Consider the following 11,758-nt stretch of genomic DNA (forward strand, 5'->3'; position numbering starts at 1 on the left):
AAGAGAAGAGCAAGAAATTCTCCCAGAATGGAGAGGCAAAAGACAAAGAATAGAAATGTTGAGAGAAAAGATGAGAGATATGGAGGACAAACCTAGAAGAGTGAACAGACATATAAAAAGAATACCAGGAGGAAGAGAGCTGTGGGAGAAGCAACAAAAGAAATTAAAGAAAAACGTTCCTTGACGTGAAGAAAACTCTGACTCTTAAATCACATGCTTTTAAGTTTATGTAATGAGGCAAAAGTAATACAAAGGATTCCATATGTATATATATCCTGGTGAGATTTTTTCATTTTAAGAATAAAGAAAGCATGGGGGCCAGCCTTGTGTCTCAGTGGTTAAGTTTGGCGTGCTCCACCTCAGCAGTCCAAGTTTGGTTCCCAGGCACAGACCTATACCACCCATCAGCAGCCATGCTGTGATGGTGACCCACGTACAAAATAGAGGAAGACTGGCACAGATGTTAGCTCAGGGCAAATCTTCCTCAAGCAAAATGAGGAAGACTGACAACAGATGTTAGATCAGGGTGAATCTTCTTCAGAAAAAAATAATAATAAAGAAAGAAAGCACTAAGGCAGAAAGAAAAAAAAGAATAAGTTACCTAAAAGGAATAAAGAATCAGAATGGTATCGGAATTACTATATGAAATGGTAAATGTCAGAGGACAATGAAATAATGTTCTACAGAGTTTTGAGGGAAAATGATTGTGACTCAAGAATTCTATGTTGAGCCAAGCCAGCTTTCAGTGTCAGGACAACAGAACGGTTCTCAGGAGCCACTGAGTCCAGATATGAGACTGCCAGCTGTGTACACTGATTCTCTTCTACCTCAAACCATGAGATAAAAGAAAGTAGATCTTAAAATAAATCCATAATAGTACTGGAAAGCAAAAAGTGGTGCCCTGTTGAACCAGAATAAAAGGGATCCCTCTAAAACGGACGGCAGACAGGATGAGGTTAACAGAGGAAACCAAAGCACAAACTACAGGCAAGAGAGCATCGCTGTGAAAGGTGGAGGGTCTCTGAGGGTCTCTGGCTATCTCTGAGTGATCATCAAAGTGACAAATCTGGGGAGCAGGAGAGAATCCTATCAGAATGATTGGTTGGGGGATTCACATGAAGCAAAAAGATGACTGGCTTCTCCTCTTTCCCCGCCTGCACAAGCAGACAAAAACAGACGCATCAACCACCAGGTGAGAGCAATGAATGTGAGAATCCCTGGCCAGAGAAGCGCTAGGTGACTGGTAACACACAGCAGGAATGGGGAGCCCCAGTGCCCCAAAGTCTAACCACAAGTACACCTTGCCTGGCAACGTCTTATCGTGACCCCGTAGAGACTAATGCACCCCACCGTAAATAAAAGCATTCAAGGAGAGGCCATCAGAGAATCTCAAACATCGGCCTGAGCATTTAGCCAGAACTCACCAAACATTTGAAGAAAACCAACACTCAGAAAGAGAGGCACCAAGCTGTAAAACAAACAAAAGAACTAATGACTAAGGAAAAGAGTTAATAGAGAAAATCAAAGGAGACTTTAAAGTAAATATAGTTAAAATCCTCAAAAAATAAGAGAGGATATGGTACCCATCAAATGTGAATTGTCTGTTAGGGAAAAGAAACAATTAGCTATAGTGGAAATAAAAATATAGCTGGTGAAATGTTGGCTTCCCATTACACTTAAGCCCTTTGAGGACTTCAAGTTTCAGCCATGAGGGAGTAGCTGGTATTGGATTTACCCTCCCGCAATAAACAAACATAAAAGAAGAAAATATGTACAACGACAGCTATTTATAGGCATGGAGAGCAACGAATGCAAGGCTGTGATTCTTGAGAGGCGAGCCCTACATTCACCCAGGTTTTCTCCTGAGGATATTTTCCTAAGTGTGACTGGAGAGGTGAAGCCAGGACAGAGAGCAGCACTCTTATTGGGTGTAGGAGGCAGAGAGGGGAATTGAGGCTGCCAGTGTGACTGGGATGTGAGAGACAGGGAATCAAAGTGAAGGGAATCAGAGGAAGGAGCCTGACAGATCCACACAAAGATGCTCTTCAAGTCCTTGGCCAACTGCTAGGTTGAGCAGACAGGACAGCCTAGCAGACAACAGCTTCTGGGAGCTGACAGCTGATAGGGAAATTCAGACGTGCCCAGGGCTGGAGTGACACTGGAGACTGGGCCTTGCCAGAGAAAAGAGATCTTGGTGCATACTCCAGGCATTCAGTCGAAACTCCAGAAAATCATCGCCAGAGGAGTAAGGACTACACCCTAGAAGTCTGGGCAAAACTAAAATAGTTTCGGTTGATTAAAGCCTAAATTCAAGCCTCAAAGCCTGCCAAAACAAAACTTAATATTCCTTTAAAGAAAATTAATATAATCTGCAACATATCCATGTTGTATAGCTTACAATAAAAAGTTAGTAAACATGTAAAGAAGCAGGAAAAATTAACTGATAATTAAGAGAAAATGGCCAAAGAAGCTGAGCCAGGGATAATCTAGATATTGGCGTTAGCAGCCCTAATAATCCCCACTTCCTATTATTCATGCCCTGTGTAATGCCCTCCTTTTGAGTGTGGTCTGGATTTACTGACTCACTTCCAAAGAATAAATTTGGTAGAAGTGAGATGTCACTTTCAAAATAGTATGACAAAAAAGATAGTGGCTTCCATATTGGATGCCCACTCTCACTCTCTGAACGCTTGCCATGGGGGAAAACAGTTGCTATATAATGAGGCAACCCTGTGGGGTGACCCATGTGATGAGGGACAATCAAGCATGTGAATGAGCTTGAACATGGATACCATGTGACACCACCATCACCCCTGCAGTTGCACTCTCCTCCCCTACCCCAAATCACCCTTCAATGAGATCACAGCACCAACTGTTTGATTGCCACCTCATGAGGGACCTCAAGCCAGGGGTACTCAAATAATCAAATCACCTAGATTCCTGGCCCACAGAAACTGTGAGATAATAAATGTTTGTTGTTTTATGCGGCTAAGTTTTGAGGTAATTTGTTCATAGTGATGCATAAAATAGACATTCTAGAATACAAAATACAATATCTGACATTAAGAACTCACTTGTTGGGTTTAACAACAGACTGGACACAGCAGAAAATAGAATTCATGTGTGGAACAGGTACAAGATGAGTGAGTAATAAAGCTCCGTTCCTGATCCAGAAGTCTTATGTTTCTGTTAGGGTCTGAACATATATACACATACTAAGTGTAAAACATGTCATGTTCCGTATTTGGAAGACGCAATAGTATAAAGATGTCATTTCTATATTCAACACAATCTCAATCAAAATCCCAATGAGATTATTTTTTTAAGTGACAAGCTGATTTTAAAATGAATGCAGTTTTAAAAATGCACAAAATTGCCAAAAATATTGGAAAAATAAGACACATTCTAGGGATGTCAAAACATATCTACACCATTATCAACTAAAATTGTGTGGTATTGACAAAAACAAACAACTCAATGGAACAGAAATTGATCCATGTGTTTTAGGTCCTTAGACTATGATAAAGACATATTTTGATTGATGAGAAAAGGTGTTAGTTAGGATAACTGATCATCCATCTTGAAAAAAAGTTTGATTGCTGTTTACAACATTCAAGTCCACAAAAACAATCTAGATGGATTAATGTAAAATGGTAAACACTTTAAAAAATCAAAATATTAAAAAAGAAAATGTTTGTAACCTTAGAGTAGGAGAGACCTTCTTAAGTAAGACACAAATACTTATACTATATAAATATTTAAATTTCTGTATGACAAAGCCATAAACAAAGTTGAAGACAAACAAGAAATGGGGTATTTGCAGTACATATGGCAAAAGATTAATATAGAGACTATAAAAAAGCACTCCTTAAAATCAATAAGATAATGAAATAGAAAAATTGGCAAAGAATATGAAGAAATATAAGTTACCACATAAAAAGCTCAATTTCATTGCTAATCATGAAAATTAACAAAGACTTATTATTTTTCTCCCTTTAAATTGGCAAAAATTTGAAACTGATAATATTAAATGTTGAAGTGAGTGTGAGAAACCAGTACTTTCAATCACCAACGAGAGGGCAATTTGGCAATATCTTTTAGAAATGTACATACATACCTTTTGCTTCAGCAATTCTACTTCTAGTTATCTATTCCAGAGAAACACTCACCCAAGTAGGCATAAAGGAGACACGAATGAGGATTTGTTGTTTTTAATAGCATAGAGTTGGAAACTAGCTAGATCTATGAATAGGGGAACAACTAAAATATGATATATCCATATTACAAATTCTTTCTAGAACTAAAATGAGGCAGATCTATAAAACCTGACAGAATGATCTCGGAGACATTTAGTAGAAAAGATACGTTGCAACACAACAGGCATTGTAAGATATATATAATCTCAGTCCTCCCAAAAATCTCAGTCCACAAACTCAAATGTGCAAGAAACAGTGAAGTAGTACAATTCTTTATTGTTACTTAAAGCAGCATTTTTAACTCCAATCCCTCAACTCAAGTTGGTGGGAAATGAATCATAAATAATTCTTGAGGAATTGTTGCCGCTCACCCCCAACCCAGAATTTTGTCCAGATTCCTGGAGTTTATGTATTGTCAAGGCTTATGAGAGCAAAGACTATGTCTCCCTCTTTTCTACGTCCACTGTATTTGGCTCAAGGGCTGACAGAGAACACCACTCAGGAAATGTCTGGGAAATGCATGCCATGGTGAGACAGTGGGTGTGGCCAAAGATCCAGACTCTCATCCTCTACCCTCTGCTCCTAACGACTGTGATTAGGTGCATGCTTTGTAAGATCTCCCTCTCCAGCAGCAACCTGAAGTGACAACGTTATTTTCAAGGCCACATTTACAGGCATGTAACCTATGCGGTCACACACAGCCCCATGCTCAGAAGGGCCACACTTGGTACACCTCCCTCTGCTTCCTGGGGAATGCTAGAGGAGAACTAGTCGAGAATCAAGACTTTGACCTCTGACCATAGCTAAAAAGGCAACCTCCCTCCCATGGTGTCAGTGGAGACCATGGAAGGAGGAGCAGTAATAAGGCACTCCTACCCCTGCCAACCAGAGAGGCATCAGGGGAAGACTGGTGGGGAGCAGGCACTCCCACTCCCGCTAATTACTATGAGGGGCGCCCTCAATTAGTGTCAATTGAGACTGAATGTAGAACCTGGACTTCTACCCCCACCTGCAGTGACAAGGAAGCTCCTCCATTTCCCCTGCTGGAGTGCTGTAAAAGGACGCCAGCTAAAAGAGAAAGTTTAAATAAGATCTAGGGTCTCATAACGTAATACCCAAAATGTCTATGTTTCAATAAAAAATCACTCATCATACCAAAAACAAGGAACATCTTAAACTGAATTAAAAAAGACAATCATGGGGGCTGGCCTGGTGGCAGTGGTTAAGTTCGTGCACTCTGCTTTGGTGGCCCAGGGTTCTCTGTTTGGGATACTGGGTGTGGACTGACACACCACTCATCAGGCCATGTTGTGGCAGGCGTCCCACACATGAAGTAGAGGAAGATGGGCACAGATATTAGCTCAGGACCAATCTTCCTCAGCAAAAAGAAATTGGCAGAAGATTGGCTAATATTCCTCAAAAAAAAAAAAAAAGACAATCACTAGGTACCAACAGCAAGATGTAGAGATGGTAGAATTATCTGACAAAGATAAAATGCCTCAACAAGCAATTATGAACATGCTTGAAACAAAATCAAAAAGAGAGTCTCAGTTGGGGCTGGCCCCGTGGCCGAGTGGTTAAGTTCACGCGCTCCGCTGCAGGCGGCCCAGTGTTTCGTTGGTTCGAATCCTGGGTGCGGACATGGCACTGCTCATCAAACCACGCTGAGGCAGCGTCCCACATGCCACAACTAGAAGGATCCACAACAAAGAATATACAACTATGTACTGGGGGCCTTTGGGGAGAAAAAGGAAAAAAATAAAATCTTTAAAAAAAAAAAAGAGAGAGAGTCTCAGCAAAGAAAATATTAGCTATAAGGAAGAAGCAAATGGAAATTTTAGAACAATAACTGAAATAAAAAGCTCACTGAATGGGTTCAAAAGCAGAAAGGAGAGGAAATAACCAGTGAAGTGGAAGATAGAATGGTAGAAATTACCCAATCTGAACAACAGAAAAAAACAGACTGAGGAAAAAATGAACAGAGCCTCAGGGACCTGTGGGGCTATTTAAAAGATCAAGCATCATGTCCTCAGAGTCTTGAAAGGAGAGGAGAAAGAAGGCAGGGCTGACCAAATACTCAAAGAAAACTTTCCAAATTTGGTAAAAGGCATAAAATGACAGATCCAAGAAGCCACGCAAATCCAAATAAGATAAATCCAAACAAGTCCACACGAAGACACATCATAGTGAAATTTCTGAAAACTAAAGTAAAGAACAAATCTTGAGAGTAGCCAAAGAAAAACAAGACCTTACCTATTTGGGAAAATCAATTCAAATGACAGCTGATTTTTCATCAGAGGACATAGAGGCCAGAAGGAAGTGACACAACATTTTTCAAGTGTTGAACTGTCAACCCAGAATCCCATATCCAATGAAAATATCCTTCAGGAATCCTGGGGGAAATCAGAATATTCTCAGATGAAGGAGAACTCAGAGAATTTGTCACTGACTGATATGCTCAACCAAAGGTACAAAAGCAATTCAGCGGAAGGAAGCTGGCTTTTCAACAAAAGGTCCTGTAGTAATCAGATATCCATGGGCAAAAAAATGAATCTTGACCTAAATCTAATACCTTATACAAAAATTAACTCAAAATGGACTACACATTTAAATATAAAACATAAAACTCTTAGGGGAAAAAAAAATCACAGAAAATCTTCTGGACCTAGGGCTAGGCAAAGTGTTCTTAAATTTGACACCAAAAGCACAATCCACAAAAGGAAAAAAATTGATAAATTGGCTTTCATCAAAATTAAACACTTTTGCTCTGTGAAAAGCCCTGTTGAAAAGATAAAAAGACAAGCTACAGAGTGGGAGGAAATGTTTGCAAACCACGTATCTGACAAAGGACTAGTATCTAGAATATATAAAGAACTATCAAAACTCAACAGGTAAACAAAATCTAATTAGAAATGGGCAAAAGGCTTGAAAAGACATCTCACCAGAGAGAATACAGGATGGGAAATAAGCATGTGAAAGGATGTTTAACATCACCAGCCAACAGGAAACACAAATTAAAACAATGAGATATCCCTACACATCTATCAGAATGGCTAAAAAAAAAAGTCGCTGCACTAAATGCAGAAGATGTGGAAAAACCATATTTCACTCATACATTGCTAATGGGAATGTAAAATGGTAGTCACTCTGGAAAACAGTTTGGTAGTTTCTTAGACAACTAAATATGCAGCAATTGCACTCCGGGGCATTTATTCTAGAGAAATGAAGACTTATGTTAACATAAAAGCTGTACACAAATGTTTATAGTAGTTTTATTCATAATAGCCAAAAACTGGAAACAACTCAGATGTCCTTAAAGGGGTGAATGGTTAAACAAACTGTGGTACATCCATACTGTTGAGTACCACTCAGAATAAAAAGGAATAAACCATCAATACATACAACAACCTGGATGGATCCTAAGGGAATTATGCTGAGTGGGGGAAAAAAGCCTAACCAAAGTGTTACATACTGTATGATTTCATTTATATAATATTCTTTTTTTTATTCCTGAGGAAGATTAACCCTGAGCTAACATCTGTTGCCAATCCTCCTCTTTTTTCGCTTGAGGAAGTTTAGCCCTGAGCTAACATCTGTGCCAATCTTCCTCTAGCTTTTATATGTGGGTTGCTGCCACAGTGTGGCTGACAAGTAGTGTAGGTCCACGACCCAAACCCACAAACCCAGCCCTCTGAAGTGAAATGCACTGAACTTAACCACTATTCCACAGGGCTGGCCCCATATAACATTCTTGAAATGACAAAATTATAGAAATGGAGCCCCTTTATCAGGTAATGACGAGGGGGAGGGGGAAAGACAACATGAGGGATCTTTGTGGTGATGGAAGTGTTCTGTATCTTGATTATAGTAAAGTCCGTATCCTGGCTGCGATACTGTACTATATAGTTTATAATATGTTACCATTGGGTAAAGGGTACCTCTGACCTCCCTGTTTTATTTCTTATACATGTGAATCTAAAATTATCTTAAACATTTAATTTAAAATATATAGTAGAATATACAGAAAATGATAAAAGCCACTTTTCTCTTCCCTACAGGGGCCAGAAAGAAAAGGCTGAGTACAATGTGTGGCTATGTATCTGGGCCCTGATGGGTGTGTTTCCAGTTCCTGATACCTCCTCCTTGCTTTTGCTTCCATCTTGGGATCCCATGATCCCATATGCCACTGGAGACCAAAAGATCTTCTGTGTTATCTCTGACTCTAAGGTGGTCTCAGAGAAGTAGGATGCAGATAGATGTTGACCATCTTGGACAGGAGAACTTTAAATAAAGGCCAAAAGTGGGGTGACAGGAGAGCAGGAGTGGAGGAAGAGGTAAGAGGGAGTGAACTGGAATAAGAAATTCTGGGATCTAGTTTCTCCCTCCATGACCAACTGCACAAGTCCTCTAAACGCTTCAGGCTTCAATTCAACCCAAGTTAACACTCACTGGGCAACAAGGACAGTGAGAAGAGGGGGTTGGGAAAGTGGTTAGCCCTTAACCCATATCTACACCAACATCACCCACCAAAAAAAAGAATATTCTTTGCTACAGAAAATGGACGTTTTCTTAATCTTGGGTAAAATGTGCATAAAAGCACTTTTAAAAATCTCTATTTGTATTAATCCATAACATACAATGTAAGTAAAAAATGGGGGGCTTAAGCTGCAAACACATAATCAAGACAACCACCTAGATGCATTCCAACCCTCCTCCCTCAGCAAGACTGCCCCTCTTCACTGGCTCTTGGTCACTAGGATCTACTCTGTGTAATGTATTATAGGGATTGAGGCTAAAGAAAGTTAACAGGATTCTCATAATCTGATTAGTAGACAAAAGAAAGGAAAACCAACATTTATCAAACATCTGTGTGCAGTAGACACTCTTCTAGGCACTTATTATTATATACATCATCTCATTTAATCCTCACAACCTTGTGTGGTAGCCACCATTATCCCCATTTTACAGATGTGGGAACCAAAGTTCACGGAGGAAAGGTAACTTGATATACAGCTAGACACTGGTATCAGAGACTGACTCTAAATTCTTTTCACTGTGTTCTACATTACCTCTACTTCGATGGAGGCTATTTATTTTCTGTACTGTGCTGTTCCTTCACAATTTTCTAAAATCATTGTTTTTAATAAGGACAAATAGAGGTTTTTTCCTTTTTTAAGATGATGAAAGCAAGAAGGCATCATTAAGATACATTGGACTTTACCCATTTGAAAAATCATTGGAGACTATTTTTGTCCGACAGCTTTGCTGAGATATAACTTACATGCCATAAAGTTTATCCTTCACCCATTTTAAGTGTATAATTCAATGATTTTTAGTATATTTGCAAAGTTGTACACTATCACCACAAACTAATTTTAGAGCATTTCCATTAGCCTACACAGACACGTCATAATACGTCGATTCTTCATTTCCATTCTCACCCCTGAACAACCACTAACCTACTTTCTGTCTGTATAGATTTGCCTTTTCTGAACCCTTCATACAAATGGAATCATACAATATGTGTTGTTTTGTGTGTAGCTTCTTCCACTTAGCATAATGTTTTCGAGATTCCTCGTGGCTGAAGAGGATTCCATCGTGTGGATATAGCACATTTTGTTTCCCTACATTTTGGGGGTTTTGTCCATGCAGTTGAGGGGCTTTTGAGTTGTTTCTATCTTGTGGCTATTGTAAATAACGCTGCTATGAACGTTTGCATACAAGTCTTTGTGTGGACAAATGTTTTCACGTTCCTCGGTAAATACCTAGGATTGGAATTGCTGGACCATATAGTTAAGTCTATGTTTAACTTTTTAATAACCTGTCAGACTATTTTCCAAAGTGGATGCACCATTTAACATGACCACCAGCAACGGATGAGGGCTCCAATTTCTCCACATCCTCGCCATCACTAACAATTGCCTGTCTTTTATTCTAGGCATTCTAGTGGCTGAGAAATGGCTATCTTGTTATGGTTTTGATTTGTATTTACCTAATGACTAATGATGATGTGTCTTTCCATGTACTTACTGGTCATTTGTATATCTTCTTTGGAGAAACAACTATTCAAATCTTTTGCCCATAAAAAAAAAAAAGACTTTATCTTTTAAGAGTGGTTTTAGGCTCACAGCAAAATTGAGTGGGGAATACAGAGAATTTCCCTATACCCCTTGTAACGCCCATACTCACAGCCTCTTCCACTATCAACATCCCCCACCAGAGTGGTACATTTGTTACAATCGATGAACCTACACTGACACATCGGAATCATCCAAAGTTCACAGTTTACATTAGGGTTCACTCTGCAGGTTTGGACAGTGTATAATGACATCACCCACCACTATAGTATCACACAGAATGGGCTCACTGCCCTAAAAACTCTCTGCGCTGCACCTATTCATCATTCTCTCCCCCAGCAACCAACAATCTTTTTATTGTCTCCATAGTTTTACCTTTTTCCAGTACGTCACATAGCTGGAATCATACAATTTTACAGCCTTTTCAGATTCGCTTTTTTCAATTAGTAATAGCCACTTGAGGTTCCTCCATGTCTCTTGAGGCTTGATGGCTCATTTCCTTCTAGCGTTGAAGAATATCCCATTGTCTGGATGTACCACAGTTCATTTATCCATTCACCCCTTGAAGGACTTCTTGGTTGCTTCCAAGTTTTGGCAATTACGAATAAAGTTGCTCTAAACATTCATGTGCAGGTTTTTGTGTGGACATAAGTTTTCAACTCATTTGGGTAATACCGAAGAGCGTGCCTGCTGGATGATATGGTAAAGTGTGTTGAGTTTTGTAAGAGACTGCTAAACTGTCTTCCAAAGTGGGTTACGATTTTGCATTCACACCAGCCATGAAAGAGAGTTCCTGCCGCTCCACATCTTCGTCAGCATTTGATGTTGTCATTTTTGTTCATTTTTTTTATTTTTCTTTTCACTGTTGAGTTGTAAGAGCCTTTTATATATTCTAGATACAAGTCCCTTACAGAATATATGATTTGCAAATATTTTCTCCGAGTTTGTGGGTTGTTTTAGAGGCTGTTTTTTTTTCAATGAAAAGGAAGATTAAACACTGAATTAATGACAGTGGTTACCCCTGGAGAGGCCAGGAGCACGGATCAGGTTAGAATTACACAGGCAGATATTGTACAGGTGCTGGGAGAGGTGGACACAGACTCTGGGGCCAGCTACCTGGGTCTCAACCCAACGCTGCCAAGTCACTTAGTCTCTCTGCTTCTCAGCTTTCTCCCTGTGAAATGGGCATAACAGCGCTCATCGCACAGGCGTGTGGCGAGGCTTAAGCAAGTTAACGTGCCCGGAGAGGTTAAAACAGTGGTTACCAGGAACTCAGGATGCTTTATGGAAACTGGAACTGTACTACCACTTCTTGAAGTGGGTACTGAGGTGTAAGTTTCCATTTTATTATCATGCTCTGTAACATAGATGTGACGTGCTTTCTTTTATAACTTATTTAAATGTACGAATATTCTTTAAAAGATAATAAAGGGGGGAAAAATCCAATTCTTTACCCTTTTAAAACGGGAAAGACTGGGCTAGAGG

This window comes from Equus asinus, chromosome 4 (assembly GCF_041296235.1).
Source record: "Equus asinus isolate D_3611 breed Donkey chromosome 4, EquAss-T2T_v2, whole genome shotgun sequence".
Taxonomy (NCBI): domain Eukaryota; kingdom Metazoa; phylum Chordata; class Mammalia; order Perissodactyla; family Equidae; genus Equus; species Equus asinus.